Consider the following 25,087-nt stretch of genomic DNA (forward strand, 5'->3'; position numbering starts at 1 on the left):
TGTTCTGTAGGTTGCCTTTAAGTTTTGTTGATTGTTCCCTTCGCTGTGCAGAACTTTTTTTATTTTGATAAGTCCCAATAGTTTATTTTTGTTTTTGTTTCCATTGTCTCAGGAGACATGTCTAGAAGAAAGTTGCTATGGCTGATGTCAAAGAGGATACTACCTGTGTTTTCTTCTAGGATTTTTATGGCTTCAGGTCTCACATTTACATATTTAATCCATTTTAAATTTATGTTTATCTTTAGTGTAAGAAAGTGGTCCAGTTTCTTTCTTTTGCATGTAGCTGTCCAGTTTTTAACCTCACTATTTGTTAAAGAGACTCTCTTCTTCCCACTGGATATTCTTTCCAGCTTTGTCAAAGATTAATTGACCATATAGTTGTTGGTTCACTTCTGAGTTTTCTATTCTGCTCTGTTAACTTGTGTGTCTATTTTTGTGTCAGTACCATGCTGCTTTTATCACTACAGCTTTGTAATATAACTTGAAGTCCAAAATTGTGATGCCTCTTTGCTTTTCTCTTTCAAGATTGCCTTGGCTATTTGGAGTCTTTTGTGGTTCCATATAAATTTTGGGATTGTTGGTTCTGGTTCTGTGAAAAATGCCATTGGTGTTTTGATATGGATTACATTAAATGTCTAGATTGTTTTGTGTAAGTATAGACATTTTAATAATATTTCTTCTTCAAATCTATGAGCATGGAATGTCTCTCCATATCTTTATGTTATCTTCAATTTCTTTCATCAGTGTTTTAGAGTTTTCAGAGTCCAGGTCTTTTACCCCTTCAGTTAGGTTAGTCCTTAGTATCTTAGTGGTGTTCTGAGGTATTATCCTAGGTATCCTAGGTAACCTTATTGTTTTTGGTGCAGTTATTAATGGGATTGACTCCTTAATTTCTCTTTTTGTTACTTTATTCTTGGTGTATGGAAATGCAACAGATTTCTGTAAGTTTATTTTGTATCCTGTGACTTTACTGAACTTACATATCAGTTCTAACCATTTTCTGGTAGAGTCTTCTGGGTTTTCTATATAGACTATTATGTCATCTGCAAATAGTGAAAGTTCTACACTAATGAGACCCATGTATATCTTAATTTTCTACTTTAAGACCCTCCTCTAAGTTTTAATGGCTGCCAAAAATTCCTTTAATATGGATAGAATTTTTTTTTATTTTACAATAATTGGTGAAAGGCTTAATGTACAAGTATAAATTTTTTCACACTAAAGCTTAATGTCAGTTAAATCTTTCTTATGAAGAAGATTTAATAATGGATTAAATCTGTAGAGATGCACAGAAAGAAGTTTAAAAGCATAGAAAAGGGAGTTTAAGAAGTTGGAGATAAATTTCAGTTTTTATAATAAAATTACGTTTTGTACTTTAGCGTAGATAGCAAATTTACATGTGACTATTTTTTTCTAAAATCATTTGTCAAGGACCTGAGAAAATAACCAAATCAGTTTCCTCTATTTTGTTTCAATTGCTATATGCTTTTAAGTATTGCCTATTGGAAGATTAGAACTCATGGAAAGAAAGTAGACTTGTCTTTAATCCTGTTTACATTTGGGGGGCTGAAAATCTTTTTTTGTATTATTAACTTTTAATACTATTATTTTAACATCTTCTACATCCCCCTCAAGCCAGTTTGTTAAAAACTCATGTTACATACTGATATTGGTCAATTAAATTTGAAAGTCTCATAACCAGGGTTCTTTGGAGCATCTTTCTCAGGATCTTTACTATGTTAAGTACATTGTGAATCTCCAAAAGGGATAGTGCATCCAATGATTTTTGAACTCACAGTATCTTTCTATTTTTTTTAAAGGTTTTATTTATTTATTTGACAGAGAGAGAGAGTGAGAGAGCAGGAACACAAGCAGGAGGAGTGGGAGAGAAGCAGGCATCCCAACGACCAGGGAGCCCAAAGCAGGGCTCAATCCCAGGACTCTGGGATCACGACTTGAGCTGAAGACAGATGCTTAATGAACAGGTACTTCTCAGGAAAAAAAAAAATATATAGATATATATATATACACAAACACACACATACATACATATATATATACACATCTCAATATAGGTTAATAGCAGTCCCTTTTAGATCCAAAAGACTTTCACCACTCAAGAGAAAGGTTAAGCTTTCTCTCAAATTTCTCATTCCATGGTTATATTCTCTACTCAGAATCTGCTAAAGAATTTAAAGTGGGAGATATAGAGTAATATTTGATTTTGTTGATCCAGTCAAATGCCTTCTTTTCAGATTTGAACAAAGAATAACAAAATGACTAAAGGTGAAATTAGAGTGTTGATTCCAATTACCAAATAATCATTTAATTTCAAACTTTCCCATTCTTATCTTATTGTATTGGTATTCATGTGTTATTGCTTCTTGCTCATTTCTTTTAAAGTCAGCATTTTTATTTTTTGAAATATTGTCTTATTGTATTGGATTGATATTAATACTATTTTCATATCATCAAGATTACATCTTTTATTATTTATAAGTGAATGTGTTATTCAGATTTGCAAAAAAGTATGTGTTCAAAAGTACACAATTATAATGATCAAGCATTTAAGAAATAAAAAAAATTAGGGGTGCCTGGGTGGCTCAGTGGGTTAAAGCCTCTGCCTTCAGCTCAGGTCATGATCCCAGGGTCCTGGGATGGAGCCGCAAATTGGGCTCTCTGCTCTGCAGGGAGCCTGCTTCCTCCTCTCTCTGCCTGCCTCTCTGACCACTTGTGATCTCATTCTCTGTCAAATAAATAAATAAAGTCTTAAAAAAAAAAAAAAAAGAAAGAAAGAAAGGAAGAAAAAAATTAGAAGATCAAAGAATTTTAGAAAGAGGAATCCAGAATATCCATACTATACAAAAGAAATGGGTTCTCAGAAAGCTTAGGATCTAAAGGTGTGTGTGTGTGTGTGTGTGTGTGTGTGTGTGTCTGTGTGTGTGATGGATCTAAAGGATTCAATATGACCAAAAAAATGCTGATTGCTTCCTAAGGGCATAAAAGACACCACACTGTGTGCCTGTTCTTATAGATGTACATGTGACTATAAACAGAACCAATAAAAGGAAGATTTATGAGATGAATTGTAACTCAGTATAAGTAAGAATAAAGACTGAATCTAGATTCTCTGATGTCCTGTTGAGTGCTCAAGAAGAATGTCATAATGTTCTAATCCTTGTTTTTATCTTTAGTGTTAAGTTTTTAGTTCTTTCACATTGGTCAGCTATGCTAATTGTGCCATTAACATCATCATAAAAAAGTCCTAATATTCACAGGTTTACACTAATAAACACCTCATGAATTCATTCCTTCTTTTTTTCCAGCTTTATGTGAGGCAGCTCAGTTAAGCTTGCAATCCTCTTATTTCTAATTGTTCTGTATCCAAGACATCCTCTGAAACAATGACTCATTGTTCACTGTACTATTTTTCCAAAGTGTGCAGATTTTACCTTGAGTCCTTAATTCACCTTAGAACCATTTCATTTCTGTTGAAATGGGACTACATATTATATAAATAATAACTTCACACTCTTCATCACTGACAAGCTGCACTAACGAGGATGAAAAGACCCAGAATGAAACGTACCTTTTCTGATATTATTTCCTAATAATCTTCCTTTGCTTTCTGTGCTTCCTTCTCCACTGAGAGATGGTTAAGCAGTCCAGTTTTCAGCACTATCACCATGTCTCTGTGTCCAGTTTGAGCTGTGATTTTCCAAGAGGTCCTGACTTAGAAACATCAATGTGTAGTCTGCTGAACGGAAGAGGATAATTGGAATGAGCCACTCAAGAAAGCAGTTGGACTAATTACAGGACATTAGATAACAAGGGCCATTTACCAATATTGTGTACTTTTACTAAAAGCTCAACAGATTTTGGTTCAAGTGTGCTGAGATCTCTTATCTCTTATCTGATCTGAAAAGTTTCTTCCTATTTATAGAAAACACTGAGCTTGCATTTTGGCTAGAGTGTGAAGTCTTGTGGGGCTTCTCTAAGTCTTTCAACACATGCAAAATGAAGAATTAAAAATATGTAAGCCAGGTCAACAGACATCTTAGTAGTTCAGGCTCAAATTCTTTCTCCCCATCTGCATATGGACCAAAATCAAGGCAGGGCTCAGTTGAATGTTTTACTGTCTAATGAAATTAACACGAGGTACTTTATTTTGAATTTTTAAAAAAATGCCTAAAGCCCTCCAGAACCCTAAGAAACCCTGATAATCACAAATTAGGGTGTGTAATGATCAGAATGACTGGCATTTGGAGTAATAAGAACTTAGATATGACTAAGTTCAAGTTTATCCAAAATATTGAAAACCATTTCCTAACCTAAATTATCAAAATGGAAAAAAATAGTGTTAGTGGGAGTGAGAAGGCTCAAAGGACATTTGAACAAAAACGACTATAAATGGAATGATAGCAACCTCTGGTAATTTTACACAGCTGCAAAGTTTTAGAAATTTTGATTATTATTTCATGGGCTTTTTAGCTTTGACATTTGCTCCATGTTATGTAAAAGAATCCTTTTTTCCTCCCCCATATCTTTTGCAATACTTGGTATAACTGTTTTCCTCACGTTCAATAAGGAATAGGGCTATAAACCAAGGAAAAAGAGAGTTCAATTACAAAGGAAAGGGTCTTATATCTTACTAGTGTAGTTAGGAAAAAATGGTTCATAAGTTACAAAATAACTCCTCCCTAGAAATACTTTAAATTGGATTCCTGCTATATGCTACAAAGATGTGGTGGAACTGAAATTGCTTGTGTTATCACGTAGCTGATAATACAGAGAACTCTTCAAGGCTCCTGTTTGTTTGGGACCTCAAAAATCTTCTGCGCCATCTAATGGAAATAATGTAAACTGCAGCTTGCATTGGTGGTCAATCCTCTCAAATTCTTCAGCACAGATCAATACAGAGTGGATGAAAGCTATAGAAACTTAATAGATCAAATACCAGCCGCTAACTGTAATGGCTTGGGGGAGTTGGCCCTCAGTTTTATAGTGTGCACAATTCAAACATGCCCAGGGTAGTATGATTTCAACATGCAAAAGAATTAAAGTATAATGTATCCATTCATAGCAGCAGACAATGGAGTTAACTCACATGATTTGCCAAACCAAGATCCAGAATATTCCAGGTTTTATTTTTTTAACATTTGCAAGTTAGTGATGTATTTCTTTTTCACATCTATGCTAGAAGTACAATGTCATTTAATTTTCAAGGTGTTTATCACTTTCAAAAACCGTGAATTTCATGAATGTCATGTCAGAGTCTACACCTAGAATTATAAACTCAAATGCAAACAGAGATAAGGAAGTAATTTAAATTAAAAGTGAAAACAGTAGAGGGTATGGTGCAGTTAGGTAGGGGGTCGTGGCAAAGTGAAATCACACTCCCTGTCTGAAAGGAATGAGTGCTACTTAGCAACAGGTGATTGTTGTTCAGTGACAATGCCCAACAGAAGTCAGAAATCTGTACTTTTATGTATATTTTCTTAGTTTTTAAACACTTGTTCACAACAAATGCATCTGTGGTTCAGATATGACCTCAACCTAAGACCCACCATTTGTGGTTGCTGGTTTACCATAATCCAAGGCAACATAATGAGAATAGAGTTATAAGTCCCAGTTACTGGAATCATTTGGGATACAAATTCTTTGAGAAATAATGCCCTTATACTTTAATTAATATGCATAGATTTGTCCTAACTCTACACAGTGATAGGGAGTATCGAATCACACATACTGTATGATCTTTCTATTATTCCTGGCCAAGTAGTTTTAAGTCTAAAATGCACTGCATCCATAGCCAGACTGTCTCCTTCACAGCCCTGGGATAAAAGGCAGCTGTCCAATTTTGTCAAACCACAGTTTCTATTACTCCCAGCCCTTAAGTTGGAGACAAGCACACACAAATGAATGAAAAGCGGATTTCAGCATTTGAAAGGTATTTTCATGTAATTATCATTACACTTCTATATTTCTTGGGCAAATAATGAAGAGGAAGTGACAATTAATTAAAATTCAAACATGTAGAAAATATAAAGACTGATGAAAGATATGAGGGGTTGAATATGAATGAACCCAACCAAAAATGTGTTTTCCCCCTAGAAATGTTTTAGGTTTGAGGGGTTCTTTTGATCCTTCCCCTCTACTTTCCAGACTGTTGCTTACTACCTCACTATTTTGAATTATTTCTGAAGACACAGACCCTTTAAATAGAATGTGTGTTTCTCCCTCTCATAGACTAATAGGCCTAGAGGAGCATCTTTCACCGGTCTTGAGACTGGTGAGTGCCCAATCCACACACTTTCTAATAGTACCTTTGACAGCAGATTAGCATCTTATAGATCAAAATATCCCATCTTAATAGTCAGTATTGACCTGCCTCTTCATTGGCCAATTGTTCTGAACTGGATCCTGCGTTCAGGAAACACTCATGGTACAATACATATTACGTAATGAGCACATCACCGGGCACGCACAAATGTAAGTAATCATTATTTTCACTCGAGGACTGCCAGAAGAGCTATTCCTTTTTACTTTATAAGAAGCAGGTAGGGATTCCATGATGACAAGCTAGCAAGGGTTGAATCTACTGCCTGTGTGCTCCTTTTTGCATAGTGTACTTGGTGTTTGCGGGCTGAAGGAGGAGGGAGTACTTCCTCCACAGTGAAGAAGGAAGGCAATTCCAGCTGAAGTGACTAGTCCAACAATTACTATTATCATCATGAAAATATTTCAAAAAAGTTCGTATTCATTTTTGTCCATCACATTTCAAGTTTCTTAAAGTCAAGAACCATGTCTCTTTTCCTTTGCAATCTTTTCTACATCAACATCCAGTTATACATGTAATAGGTTTTCAAAAAATGAGTGAAAAATAAAAATACAAGTAAGATACCACTTATTTTTGTTTCATGATAAATATTGTCCTTGAGATTGCAGATGGTTAACAACTTAATCGCAAACAGCAGTTTAGATGTTGTACATTTACATTAATCCTCCTTTATAAAGGTTAGGTTTCACTGATAACACTGCATTACAATCTTAATAAGGTATAAAAATAAATGAGTTATTATTTACCAAATAAAATGATTTTTATACTTGTGTTAGCCATTCTGTGAGACTTAGTATTGCTTATTTGATAACATACTGAATTAGTGACCAAAAGCTTAAATAAAGTTAAATCATTAACTTTCTTCTGTAACACTTAAATGAGAAATTTGGGTAGATTTTAAAGCAAAAGGAGTTATACTTAGAAATGGGTATCTTCAAGATACAAACTACTGAGAGATTCTCCAAATGGTCCATGAATGGCACATTGTACACTCCAGTCCTTTAATCTTATCTAACTTCTCACCTTTGCTATCTCAAATGAAGGCTAGCACACCAGACATTTTTTAAACTATGACCCAGTAATGTTGATTCACTATTCCCTCTATGAAATATTTTTGCTTTAATCTCAATTTTACCTTGTTCTGTACTCTTTGATCTACTGACCCTGAATTCAGGTTCTGCTTTTAGCTTTTCCTGGTCTTGTTATTAAGTTCCTCAACATTTGTGAATCTGAAATACTCATTCTCTCCATACAAGCCTATCTCATTATATCCTAAATGCCCCAGTTCTTTTCTTCTTCTTTATTATTATTATTATTATTATTATTATTTTTAATATTCTTGTTTTTCTAAGTCACAATCTATTCTCCTCCCCACCACCTTCAGCCCTGTGAGAACCCAGCTTCTATTCCTGGCCTAAGAAACAGTCACACAAAAGAGTTTTTCTGTTCCACCTTGTTAATAGAATGAAAAAAAAAAAATTTTAAGGCTTGAAAAACTGTCATCTTGTTTTGTGCAAGGAACCCTAGGCAGTTCAATGTTTGGAATTCAGTAAATTTTAGATTTATAAAATCCATTTACTCTAATATATTTTAAATGCCAAAATATTATGGGAAGATAGTTCCCAAGAGTTAGTGATCTGGTTTGAAGGCATAAGTGGCAGAGGTTGCTGGGAAGAGAACTACAAAAGGCCATTTCTCTTAGCTGAATCATGAGCACTAGGGATTGGCTGAAAATATTTGAGCAGAATGAAGCAATTCCTGTGGAATGAGACTTGGCCAGGAAAACACACTGCTGTTGCACAGAGGGAATGCAATATCTATGGCTTTAGCTTATTGGAGCAAAATCTTAATTAACCTGATTCTCTCCCTTTAGCTTTCACTGTCATTTAGATTTGCAAGGAAAAGGGTTATGATATATGAGTACCTGAAAAACATTCTTTCCTCTTCAGGGTTTGACGGCATCTTCTTTTGCACAGAGGATTAAATAATAATTCACATTTATTCTCATGTTAACACTGTGTATTTTCTCAGTTTTAAAAATAATACAGACCCATTATACAAATTGGGAAATTTCAAAAGTATAAAGGAGATAATTATAATTCATAATCTAGATAAAACAATTTTTAAATTTTTGCTGTTTTCTTTTCAGTACTTTCTCCATGTATCTTTTAACTATTTATGAACATGCCATCTTGTCTTTTGTTATCTAAAAATTCATTTAAAATGCCTTTCGAGTATATTTTGTATATGCTTATATCTTTAGGATTTTGCTTATTTCAATAGATTATAATTTAATTCACCATCCTCCTTTATTATCCAATGTGGTTGTGATTATTTGCAGTTATGCTTTATTTTCTCTTCCTCATTTAAATGAAGTGTAACTTTCAAGCTAAAGGTAGATTCTCCTATTCTGTGAGCTCATTAACTTGGAATGAAAATGATGTAGAGAGAATTGGGACAACAAATTTTTGTCTGTCCATGATAAGAGTTCTAAGACAACGAACTGCTAGCTATTAAATCAAGTATCTGTTGTCAAGTCTAATGTCTGACAAATCACTTCAAAATCATCTTTCTTTACATATTTTCCCAAGAAAAAGTTCAGGAATTAGGGAGGCTTATTATCTGAAATTAACCCCATATTTCATTTGCAGGATCTATGTTAAGTGTTGTGTAACGTCTTCTTACAGAGTTTCATTAGACCAGAACTCTGGTGCTCTCCATTTACATGTATTTACGTTTTTATTTTAAAATACTCTTAACAAGGGGCGCCTGGGTGGCTCAGTTGGTTAAGCAACTGCCTTCAGCTCAGGTCATGATCCTGGAGTCCCACAGCAGGCTCCCTGCTCAGCAGGGAGTCTGCTTCTCCCACTGACCTTTCTCCACTCATGTTCTCTCTCTTTCATTCTCTCTCTCTCTCTCTCTCAAATAAATAAAAAAAATCCTTAAAAAAATACTTTTAACAAATAATCCTTTTATATTTACAATATTAATCCAACCCAATATTTATAAAGAAACAATAGTGGGGTGCCTGAGTGGCTCAGTCGGCTAAGCAGCTGCCTTCGGCTCAGGTCATGATCCTAGGGTCCTGGGATCGAGCCCCACATTGGGCTCCCTGCTTGGTGGGAAGCCTGCTTCTCTCTCTCCCTCTGCTGCTCCCCCTGTTTGTGCTCTCTCTCAACCAAAAAATAAAATATATTAAAAAAAAAAGAAACAATAGGCATTTTTGTATTTTGTGTTCAATATATTGTTCATATTGAATTCTCCATAGACAGTAATAAGCAAACAATATAAACCCATCAATATTAAATACGAAATCTTAATCACAAATGAGTTGTAATTGGATTCAATTGCAAATGGGTTTTTTTCCCTCACAGCACAATTAAAATCTACTCACAGATTTTTTCATTAGAAAATAAAATCAGCTGCTTAGTTCTAAAAATGTACTGTGACAAGATCAAGGACATTTTCTCTCTGCTGGTTTTGCTTTTTGGAGGCTATAATACTCTGGCTTTCAGTATGCGGTGTCCATAACATATTCTGCAGGGGCAAGGACTCTTTTAAGATAAAACACAGTATAAGACAACGTGAAGCAACAGCATCATAAACTACTTAAACTTCAGTTGCCCCGAAGTCCAAGTCAGTTTACTCCAAAAATATCCTATGCTCATATATGTTAAGATTAAATCAAAAGCACATTTCTGTGAAAGTTCATGCCAGCCGCAGTCCACTCTTCCTATGTGGATTTTGTCTTTGCCATGGACAGAAAAGTAACAAAACAATGTATCCCCCTTCATTTCTACTCTCACACACATAAAAACAAAAATAAAAATAGCAAAATAAAACTTCAGAATTAAACCAAGATCCACTTCTCAAACAATCTGGTTGAAACCAGAATGGAGGCACGTGATAGAGAAAGATTGAAGTTTGGCAAAAGTGAGACCAAAATTTTTTCACTTCTGGTAAGAAGAGGCCTCCTTGCCCTCTCTCTAAAGTAAAGGTTTTGTCTAGACACTGATAAATGTTGTCCTGGATGATTAACTGGTTAGAAATATTTCTGGTAGACACTCTGCCAGATTTGGGGCAACCAAGAAATTTGGCTAAGCTGAGCCATTCAAAATGTGGCTACCATTTTTATTCAAATCCACAGTTATATTTACATCTTTATTATTTTTTTAAGATTTTATTTATTTATTTATTTGGCAGACAGAGATCACAAGTAGGCAGAGAGGCGGGCAGAGAGAGAGGAGGAAGCAGGCTCCCTACTGAGCAGAGAGCCTGACTAGGGACTCAATCCCAGGACCCTGAGATCATGACCTGAGCTGCAGGCAGAGGCTTTAACCCACTGAGCCACCCAGTTGCCCACATGTACATCTTTAAACTAGAATTTATTAATTCACCTTTTTTGCAGTTACATCTTTCCATTTTGTCCTTTAGCTTCTGTCATTATGCCCTTCTCAACAGAATCCAGATACTGAGAAGAGATTAAATCTCGAGCTCTATAAATGTTAAATACACTTCCATAGATTACAAATGTCAGGGACACAAAAGACAAAATACATGTATGTGTGCATATGTACACACTCATGTGTAGATCGCTGATCCCTTTTTAAGCAAGTATGAAAATGACGAAGGAAGAACTATGTCACTGTTTTGATATCCTTTTTTCTCCCTTTTAACTACAAGTCTACATGCATTCCCCTATTTTTTTTTAAATGAAAAAGGCAAGATTCTAATAATAAATGTGAAATGAGATGAAGATTAGCTCTGAAATATAAGTATTATAAAGGTGAGCAATCAGGGCTCTAGGCCAATCTTTTGATCTGCTTTAAAAATATTATCCTCAAATAAAAAATAATTTTCTTGGGTTTTAAAATAGTATTATGATATTTAGGGAGAATATTTATTTCTTTAGTGCTACGTTTGAGGCAAAGTTCTCAAAAGCTTTAGAAGAAACTGGTGAATATCTTACTGAACTCTGAAAAGAGGTAAGAGTCTAAGCTTTAAAAGAGAAAAGAATAAGTTTTCATCTTTCCCCAAAGATTATATTCTCTGTTGTAAATGAGAAAAGATTTGATTTCTAAGTATAATATTCCTCTCCTCCCCATTCTCTTCTTTCCCCCTAGCCTTTCTTAGGTCTGCTTTCCAACTGAATCCATCAGTGAAGGAAAGGTCAAAGATTAGAGTAGCCTAGGGAAAAAAAAATAGCTGGAACATCATTTGGTCTCAAGATTCAGCTACAAGTCTTAAAACCCTGTGCCTGGTTACCAGCAAAAATTCCATTCCAGCTGCAGAAAAATCTGTCATGTCGTAACAGTGAGAGCTCGGTGTCTTTCAGACCAGGTTTGAATGCATCTAATTGAGTGATTTATGGTAATTGTAGACTTCAGAATGCAAAGTAAGAGGTTGATGTTATGCTTAGTGGTCAAGCCATGTGGCTGCCTATACCTGGAGAAATCTACTCTCAGGTCCTAATTACATCAACAACTCGATTTTGCACATAGAGCTTTCATGGGTTTATTATTTCTAGAGAAAGCATTCGAGGATTTTATTTTTTCAAATGAAGAATGAATTTATACTGATTCAGTCCAGTTTTGATTGGTTTCCCTTGGCTAGTGACTATTGGTATGCAGTTTGTGATGTCTGTTAAGAGACCCAGAAGAAATTTGTTGCAATGGAACTCAAGGATATGCCATGACTGGGTTATATGGTTATTATGTGATACTCTTAGTAAAGACATAATCTGTCATATACACCTAGATGAGATCTAGTTAAGGTTAACAATGTGGATAGACAAGAGAAGATTCTGGCTAGCTGAAACGTAAGTGAGAAGAAGGACTCTCACACTGCTTTGGTCATGATTACAACAGCAGACCAGAACATTCGGGTGCTGATGTCAATGATATCTGATATATATCTGTATGGGAATACGGAACAAAGTAATATGACTCAGTTTCAAAGACGGGACATATCTAACAACTTTCTTTGTCTCTTGGTCCATCCAAAAGGATAAATGTTATAATAAAATCATTGCCTGGGGAAAAAACAAACTCAAAGGAGAACCCATAAAAATAGTTTAACTTAATCCCAATCTAAATTGGGTTGTCCTTCCTCTTTGCCATTGTTTCTTATGATCAGAAGATGCTGCCTATTGAAAAGGACATTAGATAATGTGCTGGAATAGCTCCTTGGTGAATACATCTATTAAAACTTATCCTCTAAACTCATCTGCCACATGGTATCTGTTGCTGCACTGGCAATAAATCCTCAGGGATAGAGGATGAAAAACTCAGGGGGATCTGGCAAAGTCTGGAAATAGAAATAGACCATCTGCCTCATGGAGAAATTGACAAGAGACTCAGAACAGATGCAGGCACCCCTTCACCATGAGGCAGATGGATAAAGAGAGCAAATAGAACCCAAAGCTGATTCTGGGAGACAAATAAGTAAAAGGCATGGGGGAAGGCTGGTTCTGAAGGATAAAGTACAAATTTATCAGTCTGAGCTTAAAGCATAGTATGGCTCCACTCTGGTTTTCTACACCTATCCTTTACTACTCTCCCTAAACACATCTCTCCAGCCAGAAATACTAATTTGGCATCATGCAGACATGACTTTTGCATTCATGACACTCCTGCCTCCTTTTTGGCAATGCATATTTTACCCACACTTTAAGGCTCTTTTCTCTGCAAAATCTTCCCTAACACAACTCAGAATGATCTCTTCCCTTCATAAATGTTCAGCATATATTGTTTATGCTTCCCGTTTTACAATGACATGGTATTGTGCTTTGGATAAAAATTCAAATTTTTTCACAGCTGAACTATATAAGATTTTATCTAACTGAACCCTATTTCTCTAATTTATCTTGTGTAAATCTCTGCATGGCCATACACAGCTACATTTGTTTTCACTGGTTTTGAACACATTATTTTGCTTTCCATCTCAAAACTTTGGCATAAGATTCTACTCAGTTGAGTATCAGAAAGAGGGAAAAACCACTGGGATATTAAGGTGAAGGAAGCAGAGAGAAGTTGGGGGGGGGGCTGCATCTCACACTGAGAGCAAATGTGATTGAGGGATAAAGGAAATGTGGGAGGAGCATCTTCAGAGACAAGTAAGCAAGGACATGGTGGAGAGCCCAGAATTTCCAAAAGCTAAACAGAGAGCAGTCAGTAGAGATTCTGCCAGCTGATAATTGAATTGCTTGATCTTGAAGACCAGGCATAATGTTTGAGGAGAAACAGCTGGGAGCAACAGAGGAGAGAGGGAAAGGGACCCATATTGATAGTGATGAACTGGGCATGTTGTTTCCTGATATTTGGGTCAGGCTGGCAGGTTTTCTTCAGCCTTCATCTTCTGGACTTATTTTATTCTATAACTGAGGAATGGACAAGAGAGTGGCTCATGCACACACCTTGGGTATATTTGGTTTTCAAATAATAGCTATTGATTTTCTCTATGCCAGCAGTTTTCACAGGCCTGTGGATAGGAGTAAAATTGCAAATGACATTTATACTACCTGGGATACCTGGAATCGGCATTCCAGTACCTTAACATGTTCTATTATTTCTGTGAGACCTTAGCTCCCTCGATCTTTCCCCCTACACCTATGTTTTGGTGGTTCTCACAGTGCTTCCCATGTTTCCATGTAAGGATACTCTGCTGGCCACAGCCACTCTCTTGTCCAGTGTGGGTTGTACCTCTCTGGCACCTGCTGTCATGTTCTCCAGAATTCTGTGGCCATGGCTTGTACAAACAACCTGGAGAGAATGTACAGATAACCTGGAGAAAAAGAAAACTAAGGTCCCCTCTACTCAGCTACATAATTTCAATTTAGTCTCAGTTACCCTTGTGATATATGTGTACCAGTAGACTTCAAAGAAGTGGGAACATTGAATAGGGAAGGACATTTCCTTGGAATATCCAAGATTGAGAGTTGTTTATAAGAATACCACAGAATTATGTCCACCATGCTTGCAGCTCAATTTCAAGAAGGCCAAGCTTTTTTTTTTTCTTCATTTCTAGAAGGCCAAGCTTTCGGACTCCATTAAGAACATATGTTCTAGGAAATTGTGTGTAAACACAAGGCAGCAGAATTAGGGATCTATCCCATGTCTTTACTAGACAACCATTACTTTGCAAAAATTATACCACATGTTAATAGCACCTTAAAGCTTAAAAAAAATAACTGTAGTAGGAATTTAAGCAAAATCTCTTGACTCTATTATTTCTAATCAAGTGATCTAAAAAAATAAGAACATTTCTATCATCTCTGTCAATGAAAAGAGAAAGAGCTTGATTATGTGCCACACTCTTGCATCATCTTGATTCCCCAGAATGGACTAAATCAATTGAAAGATAAACTCACTGTAGTCAGGCATATGCTGACATGTTGGCCCCTTCACAAAAGCTCATGGACAGATTTCCTCTAGACCCAAACAAACTATGTAAAGAGTCTGTTTTGATTCTTGTTAGCTTTGCACTCTCTCAGCAAGCTGCTAAGAAATTTCAAATATGGCTACTCTTTTGGAAAGAAATGGCATTCCAGAATCTTTCAGGTTTTTTTTTTTTAATATAAGACAAAGTTATTTTTACAGAACAGTGCTACTCTACAAAGCATTCTTAGGAAGGCATACAGTTCTGACAGTTAATTCAGAATTTGAGCTCGATGTATGGTTTGAAAGGCTTAAACTAATGAACATGGTATGTACAAACTGACCCTTGATGTCATGATAGCATTGACTCACTCTGTATCTGAGGAACCACAGCATGTCACCAATAATGTGGTCTATATGACTTAACTGCCACACTATTCTCAACATAAAATTCTTCCTGGTGATTAAGATCTAGAATTACACAGTTAGTACATATTTGTTAAATGAAAGAAAAAACAAAATGTGTGTGTATGTGTGTGTCAGAAAATCAAAGAACTAATTTAATAATGTCAAGCCTCTCATTTCTCATATGAAAACATGTTTATATGTTCCAGCCTTGGTCAAAGGAACTATGTGATAAAACTATACATGACTACTTTGTGAAGGAGTGTTTATCTCATTAATTCTTACAACTTTGAGGTATGTGTTAGCTTCCCCATCAGTAAAATAAGGATAATAAGACTTGTTTTAAATGAATTTTTAAGAACGCAGGGTTAGTAAATGGCAAAACAAAGGCTCAAAATGAGTTTTCTAAATTCAAGTCCCCCCCCCCCACAAATTCCATAGTGTTTTCTAGATAAGGACTCTGAGTTTAAGAAAAGTAGAAAATTTTCTACTTCTGAGCCCCAATTTAAGGGTTTTAGCAGTATATTCTGCTCTGATTTAGGCAAAGCATTGGCTGTAAATACTCCCCATATGAGCCCTTAAAACAGAACATAGCCTTTGAGAGAAGGCTTTGTGCTGGCACAATGATATAAGAAATCAAGGTCTGGATTATGTCTGGACACACTTCACATTACAAGTTGTGAAATAATTCAAGTATCTTTCTGAAGTGTACAGAAACATCATTCATTCTTACTGTGGAGACATTTTATTTACCAAAGTTGTTTCAGAGTGATAATTTTCTACTCTAAAAGAGTAGGAAAAAAAGATATCCTACAATCTTTGTACTTACCTGCTTAGAAAGATCCCGACTTTGGAATAAATTAATAGAGCTTACACATCCTCCAAGTTTTCCTATAATAATCTCAGAACAAAAAAGAAGGCAATAGCTGAGAGTCTCCAGCTGCGGAAGCTGTGTAATTCTAAGGACTATACATTCTCCTTGTATTAAGAACAAATGAATCTATAGAAATGAGTAATGTTTTCTCAAAAGCATAAGATATAGATAATTTCTTTGAGGCCAAGCAGTAAAACAATTATAGGTCACCTGAGTCCTGAATACTGGACATTAACTTCTCCAGTAGGCAATGTGCCCTTGAGGATCATTCTGGAAGATGTTATGGTTTAATATTTTGAGTTCTTTTGGAATGTAAGAATCTATTTCTCCAAGAGACTTTTTAATCATATAGATGACTCTCATTATCATCTTCTAATTATACTCATTAGTGGAGGTAGGAGATCGAAAGAACAGAATGGATAACCCAAGGCTGTATGTAATTTAGATATAACTTATCCTTGGCATCAGAATCTAAATTAATACTTACAATTTGAATAATCGAATTTGTAATATTTCAAGCAAAAGAGTAATGCTTTATAAAGAAAACAATCCATAAGAATTGGTAGTTTTTGCATTATGGCATACTACCCAAAACTGTTTCAAAAGCAACTATCCAAAAAAAATCCATGTTCATCCCTTCTGTATCACTTTAACAAAGTTGTTCTAGATGTCAATGCTATCATCTGTCCCACATATTGAGCCAATTTTGTGACCATAGCAATCTTTAAATTTAAGATACAAAGTATTAGCCCATGATTAAAATACCTTGTTTCTATCCAGCTCTGTTTTCGTCTTCACTGTCCTGTATGGTCTTGTTTCACAGGCTAGATTTGAGACTAAACATTTTTATCCAATATTCTCCACTTGAAACTCACTCTTCTAGAGAATAAGTCTATCATCCTCACTCTCTTTACTTCCACTAAGCTAACTCCTAATCATCCTAAAGATCTCAAAATAGATCTATTTCTCCCAAAAAGTCTTTCCTGATATTTCAATGTAGGGTTAGGATCACCTCTTAAGGTTTCATATGATTGCCTCTTTACTAGATTTAACTCTTATTAGAATGTCAGGTCACTTGAGGACAGAGACCAAATTAGTTTATCCTTATGGCTAGAATAGCTACCACAGTGCATAAAGATGATTAATAAGTATTTGTTAAAGAAAATGTAAAGAAATAACAAATGCATATACTATTTCTAAGTCAAATAGAAGAGTCAGCAATTGAAACCTCTAAGGGGAGCATGTTCCTCTGGAATCCTCATTCAGTCAAATAATTTCAACTAGGGAGAAGAGAACAAATAGAAGACAAAAGATATCTGGCTCTATAAACTTTTACTTCTTCAAAGTTTGTTTTCTGCAATGTCAATCCAGATTGCCTGGGATGTGAAGGTTTTCTGGTTTCATACTGGCCTTTGAGATACAGATTATTATACTATTGACCTTTTTCTTAATATTCATGGTTTGTATCCCAGGAGTCTAGAAGAAAATTTTGCAGTGTTCTAGAGTTTCAAAGCAAACTGTAGATGTGATTACTTGAGATGTTGGACTATGGGCAATTTTCTTTTTTTCTAGTTTTTTTTCTATTTTTCTAGTTTCTTTTCTTGAATAAGATCAATCTTTTGCCTGATAGCCAATTAGGGAAAATTAAAGACTCAAGCAAAATTTCAGTCTTCACCTGAGGGTTCATGAATCTAGGTTCCTTGAATTCTATCTCCCCCCTAGAAGTGATATCATATTCAATTTTGTTTTTAAAACTTCATGTGTATGGAAATAGGACAAGGAAAACTATTGACATCTGGGAGTGGAAGAGTGTTTCTCCACTCCCAAAAGAAAATTAAGCATTTGCGTGCTTGGATTCTTTCTCTCCTCTATTCTTTCAAGAGAGGTCGTTTTTACTCTTGTACTTAATCTTGGGATGCAGAATCAGACAACTATAATGAAAAAGGCAAGGCTGAATAGATTAAAGGAAAAGAAGGACTGCTACTAGCTAAGTCAGTTGCTGGGCTTTTAATTGTTATGGAGAACCCAGGTGAAGCGTCACTTCAAGATGATTATAGAAAGCTACAACAAATCTAAGCAGTGTGAAAAGGATGGGGAACTGGTGAGAGGCAAAGAAAGTTGGGGAGGCTGGGCACCATGAAGATCTTAGGAGGGTTCAAGGGAGAAGCTGTAGGTATGAGAGAGATGTTGGAGAAGAGAAAGTGTTGGAGGGAATTACAAATTGAGATACTCTAGGGTTGCCTATCCATGTCCTTTTTCTAGGGAGAATATCCTTATCTTTTATCACATTTCAAAGGAGTCTAATGACCCAAAAGTGTTAAGAACTGCTGATATATATGCAGTCACATTAAACATTCTGATCTCGAAGAACTTCTCCTAGGAGATACAGCCTTTCCATAGAAACACTGCAGTGCAAATGGAGAAATTTTCAGGATACAAAAAATAGGACCCATTTATAGAGAATAGTTATTTAAAAAGAAAAACTGTCTTGGACAGTGTATGATTTGTGTGACTCAGTCATATCATTTCAGTCTTTGACCTTCCTTATAGCAGGGCATTAGGATTATCTTCTAGTAGAAAGCAAGAATATTGATAGCTACTATGTTGTAGATCTAAAAGTGCATGTTTTTTTTAGGTCCAAATGATGATGATGGCTGTCAGCCCTTACCTGGTTTGTTAATAAGATTTCCAGTTCTTTTTGGTAGTTTTTCCCTGAGCATTTTTCAAAACCTCTAAGGCTTTGAACCTATGTCTACAAAATGGCTCTCCCTTTCTCACTTATCTTTTCCCACTTGCTGGCAAGTGGAAGTGGAGCTACAGTCCTGAAGACTGAGCTGTAGCATGTTGATCTTTCTGATAGCTGCATGGAGATGCCAGAACCTTGAGTGGCCAAAACCTGTTAACATTGGTTGTTTCCTTAGAGTCTTCTGTTCTGCTCCTGGTAGGAGCCAAGTCTGCCTCTTCATGACAGCTCTACGAAATGGTAGTTCACTTAGGGTTATTTCCTGCCATTTTGATACAAATTTTATGAGATATTCCAACAGTTTGCTTATTTTTGTAATGTTTTTACAAAGTAAGGGAATATTTTTTTTTCTGCCTTTTTTTATTAAGGAATATCCCACAGCAGCCCTCCTTGAAGTACATATGCTATAGAGATTTTTAGTGACTCTGCACTTCAGTTTGCTCTCTCCTTCTCTCTTTCATTCATTGTGATGCTTTCTTTTAGAGTCACATAGTGGGTTCAAAACCTGTACCCTTCCACCACCCTCATTCTGGGTTGTTATTTTTAATTCACTGGTTCCCATTTCTTCTCCTTTAAGGTTTGCTTATTTTTAGGAGTTCATCCCTTTTCTTCTGCAATCTAACCTTCATTGACAGCCTCTTCATCAGACATGTATTTCTGCACATACGTATCTCCATGGAGTTCTTTCTCCTTAGGAGGTTTTCTGAGTCTGCTGTGTAAATCAGTGGTTGAAAATCAATTCTCAGCAGGATGAGCTAAGGATCCAGCTACAATGCAGACAGGGGGTGGCCTAATTCTACTAGCCAACAGTACTGGAACCTCAGATTCTTGATTAAACAATTTTACAAAAAAGAACTTCCACCTAAGATAAATAAATTAATAAATTGATAAATTTATTAATTTAAGTATTGATAAATTAATAATAAGTATTAGATGTGTTTTATTTTTTTGGCTTCTCAGTCTGTTTAACTAATTTTTTATACTTTTATTATTTATATTTGGGGAATGAACCTTTCTCATAATTTTAATCAAAATTAATTGAAAATATGGCATTAAATAAAATTTTCATTTTCTAATGATTTTAATCAAAGTTCAAATTTTTTTCTCTTAAATAATTTCTTTTTTCTGGATTATCTAAAAACCAGAACCAAAGATCTTAATTCCCTATATGAGACAAAGAGGGAAAAAAAAGATGAATTTGCAAAACTTACAAAGTAAACTAATATCTGATATTTTAGGAAACTAATACCTGAGACCTCTATGTCAGAAAATCTATCTTAGTAGCTTGCAAGTCTTAACCCATAACACAATTCTGTTGTGGGTTGCCAAAAGGGGGGTTCATTTGGATATTTGATATATGCAGAGATTATAGTAGGGACAATCCTGGAACTCAGAGAGACTGATGTTCAAAGATCCCACTAAGAGGCTGAAATCTTTGAAAAACTCCATTGAAAGTAGTTTCACCTCTGGATTTCAACTTTGCAGAAGAGTAAAGACTCCTGTAAACTCTGGGCATTCACTGATTTGTAAAACAGGGAACTGTCTTGGTAGGTTATTCAGGAAGAATTTTCTGAGAATAATACTCATAAGTCAGCAACATCTGGTCTTCTGTGGTAGTTCTAGGAGCTTCCATGTAGAGGGTTCTTAGATGGATAAGACCATCCCATACCTTCACATAAATAACGTGAGGAAAATAGTGCGGGAGAACACCTATGGGTCTCATCATCTGCCTCTATTTTTATCTGCCCCAGAACTTAAAAGATGTGGCTTTATGGGTGAAAATGAATACTGGAACCTGCAGGTTCCTAGCCTCTCCATTGGTATTTCTGGACATGAGACTAGGCGCTTGGGTCAGAAGGCAGAGAGTGAGGATCCTCTTATGGTCCTCAGAGTTGTGGAGAGAGATGCTTGTCTTCTGATCATTCTCTTTCACCTTTTAAGCATCCTCTTACAGCCTTAGACATTATTATTACGTTTTTGGTTGTTATTGTTGTTTTTGTTTGTTTGTTTGTTTTTGCTGTTGTCGACTAACAAGACATTGGAAGGAACATTCTGATAAAAAGCATTGATACAGTGTGTTATCCTTCCAGGGGAGGGGCCTTCAGATTTTAAAAGAACTTTGGCGGGGGGTACTAACACAAAGCAATGCACTTCTAAGTGTAGTCCTTTAGTCCTCTGTAAGAGAGGTATTTTAATCAGCGTGACTTTCTAATTATCCACCTACTAAAATGATGCCTTGTACTTGCTTTAAAAAGATATTAGTCTTAATACACAGATCCATAGAAAAGTAAACGTCCTCTAACAAAATCATTAAGCTCTGTTTAAAAACATGGTGAATTTCTTTCTTGAATTACCATGTACAAGTTCTTTGATGTTGAAAAAGGCACTTAGTCACCCTGAACTCCAGTTTCCTGATCTTCAAATGAGAATCATTTTAACCCCACTGAGTTATTCTGAGGATCAAATGACATACTGGTTTGCAAAGTTTTACATTGCCAAAGAAGGCTTGGTTGTGAGGAATATGGGCATTTAGCAATGGAAAGGTTGCTATAGGGATGGAGCCATGAAAATTAACATTCTCAGAACAGCAGGACTACTTTACTCAATATTGAGTTTATAACTTATAATTCACAAACTGCCACAACGTGGATTAATTATAGAATTCGGTTGTGTGTTCTTATTTTGGGGAGCTGAGTTATGGATTTTTACAGAGTCAATATGACTATGGTAATTTCCCACGACAGTGTTCACTGGATCGTGTTGTGAATGATGCTTAGAAAGTAGTAGTGGGATTGACTTTGGATCTGTTTCAGTCTCCATCCCTCTAGATCTGTGAGGATTTTGGTCACCCTAGGGATCTTGAGACTATCCACATATCAAAGAAGATAAGGAATAGTATAACAAGGTATTGAATGAGCCACCTGCAGTGACCCCAAAGGCTCACTTGGAGCCACAGAGAGAAGGGGCTCCTAAGATTTTCACATTAATATCATCAGCATAGACCTCTTGTGCACACATGATAATTAGTCCATATTCTTTTAGGTTCAATGGGACATTTGAAAGGGCTCTGTCCTGCCCATTTATTTTCCCTTGTTAACCCTGGATAGACTTTTTTTGAATAGTGCTTTGGGATGTGATTCATTTTTTATCCAAGTTCTTCCAAATATTTCTCAGTAGAAGCTTTGATTTTATATCTCCTAGGCATCTTTTTCACCATGAACATCCATTCCAGTGTGTAATAATCATGATTCTTGTTGCAAGACCAGAAACGAATTCTGGTTAAGAGATTTATTGGACTGGTATCAGTCGGAAAGCTATAGAGTCAGGATTGGCAGGAGCCAAAGGAGGTAATTATAGGTATATATCTATCACAAAACTTGTGTGTTGAGGGATAACACCAATGGTTCCATTGCCCTTGGGAAATGCATTACCTTAAAACTACTGTGAGTAATCTCTCACTGATTCCACTCATTTTTGTCACTCCCTAAAGGTCTGAAGTCCTGCAAGAGCTTCTGACTAGCAATGCAGAGGTCATGTGCCATGCTCTAGCAGGCAGAGGAAGGGATAATCACCCTTACTTCTGACCTATGATGAGATTTCCCTCAAACAGAAAGGATGTTTGTATGTTCACTAAGCAAGATCAACAAGTAAGAGGTGGTCTTCTCGTTAGAAGATTGATTGTGTTTAGAAGGTTTATTGTCCCATCTTTTCAGAGCTTGCTATTCTCCTCAAATCCTCACCATCCTTCTCAATACTGACTCCTCCTTTCCTTTCACTCTCTCTGGGCCTTGACTTTTCACTCAGAGTCAGAAAATAAGCATCTCTCCCACAGCCTTGGTTACTTAGATTCTTTCTCTCTTTTCTCAGGCAATGAAAGCTTGGGCTCCTTAACCTACTATTATAAGGACAGAGAATCTCCTCCCTCCCCTACTCCCTCCAAAGATCACTCTTCATGAAACATACATGATTATTTTCTTTTCCCCAGATGTTTTCATATCTCTTATTCAATTCTTGCCATTACCTCTAACTGCCTTGTTACCACCAAATACCTTGGAAAGAGCTTGTATATTTTACTATGTCAAAAAGCAATTTTATACTACAGATGGAAGGAGAATGTTAGTGCAATGTTACATCTCTTCACATGCTTAAACTCCCTCCTCTTTTTTTTCTTTTTCCTGGAAATGCCCAGATTTATGACAGACATATGGGACAAAGTACATATATTGTTGTAGTAGTTCTTGGGTTTTCAATAATTAAAAAAATTGTCAGTAAACACAATTTAATTTTAAAGAACAGACGATTTGGAATGAGATAAATCTACCTTTAAAACCTGGCATCACCATTTCCAAGCTTTGTGACCTTTAATAAACCCTTAATCTCTCAAAAATCTTAGTTTCTAATCCCACTGGATTATTATGAAGATTTAATGAGAAAATTAATTGAAGCACCTAGTACAAAGCCTAACACATAGTAGGTGCTCCATACTAGGATTCTTGCTATTAGCTCCGAAAATTAGGTATTTTCAGAGATCTGCATGGGTTCCCAAATCCTCATGTTAAGTGTGTTTCCACAGAAACCTGTGTTTCTCCAGAATACAATTTCCACAAAAAGTACAAGTTTTCTATAGGTATCTATCAGTAGATTTTATTTCTCATTAGATGGTTGTTTCTCAAAATAAAATTAGAGTTACTCTGATTAAAATGGTGAAAAGAAAGCAACAATTCCACATGGTGTTAAGCAGACTTGGCGGGTCAAATAAGGGGTCTCTTACTCAGTCCCATAGACTCAGTGTTTCAAATACAGTCCTCAGCCAAGTTTCAAATTATTTTACATTTATATTAGAATATTTATATTTTACAAAGTTTTTTATATCACAATTATTTTACATTACCTTGGTTTATAATAAATTGTCAAAATCACGTCATTTACATTTGTGAATTCCATGAGCATAATCTACACTGAGTATAGAACACACATATGACAATTTCAAACACTCTAACCTGTAACTACACCAATCTGTCACTTTAGGCTTCATTTAAATGCTGGATTCAGAATTTCATTGTTTACCCCTGAATACATATGGATAGTTCTAAAGCAAGCTGAATATTTCAAAATATCATGGCAAGGAATAAGCTATTCTGATGAGATTTCTTTATCAATGAGGTGAGTGAGTGATGATATTGATTGGATTTCTCAATAATTCTGAGGTAAGAAAATTAAAGCCCTGTGGAATCAAGGAAAATACATATTGAGGCTCACCTCAGACCTTGGTTGAAACTTTTGCCCATGAAACTTGACTTTTTCAGTACTTTCATCTACGTTGCTTTATAATCCTATGAGTTGTCAATCTACTGACATTATTTGTTCTTGATGACAAAACTCCTCTTTCCTGAACACTTTTAGGAATGGATGATACTAAAAATGGAACTGAGGACAAGTCACACGATGATGAAGAAAGACTCTAAGAAGAGTGTACCAGTGCATGCAGCAATAGTTTCACTTGCTTTGCATATCTGCCAATTAACCAATTACTCAAATATGATTTATTGATTACTCAAATATGATTTATTGGCCTCTGGGTCACCCAGGGCTTGTTCCAGTAAAGCAGTAGTTTGCCAAGGTTTTGGTCATGTACTTATTTCAGTTGCAATACTTTTTGCAAGGGTACCTTGGTGGCTCAGTTGGTTAAATACCTGACTTGGCTCAGGTCATGGTCCTGCTGTCCTGGGATCCAGCCCCACATCAGACTCCCTGTTAAGCAGGGAGTGTGCTTCTCCCTCCCCCTCTACCCCTTATCTCTGCTTGTGTTCTCTCTTTCTCTCAAAAAAATAAAATCTTCAAAAAAAAATTTGTCTTTATGTCTAGCATATGCTATTTATTTATAAATTACACACCAATACTACTATAGTAATATATTATGTACATTGTTCCATGTTTGCAAGAGTATAAAGTTTAAAAGGAGACATAAAAATAGATACAAATGACAGTCTTGATATTTCTTTCCACATCTGGGTCAATGGATCAGCTTTCACACCTGCTGTGGTATTTGCACTTCATTTTGAAGACCATTAGTCTAAAGGTATTGGATGGCTCTCAACAAGTTAAAAAAGCTATAGTTATGTACAATGTTCACCTTTTCCAAAAGAGGTTACGATCTTCATTTCTTTCTTTTTTTAAGTGATCTTCATTTCTGAAGAGCATAAGCCACATCTGGACAAGCTGAAGTTAAGCTAGTTTTCCATCTCAAACTCTCACCAGGTGTTAACACACTGGCTCCCAGCATGCTGAGTGTGAAAGATAATGGAGAGAGGAGTTTTGGGTAAAAGTGGACAGGAGAACAGCAGTTTTAA

This window comes from Lontra canadensis, unplaced genomic scaffold, assembly GCF_010015895.1.
Source record: "Lontra canadensis isolate GAN:19392208 unplaced genomic scaffold, GSC_riverotter_1.0 scaffold11, whole genome shotgun sequence".
NCBI lineage: Eukaryota > Metazoa > Chordata > Mammalia > Carnivora > Mustelidae > Lontra > Lontra canadensis.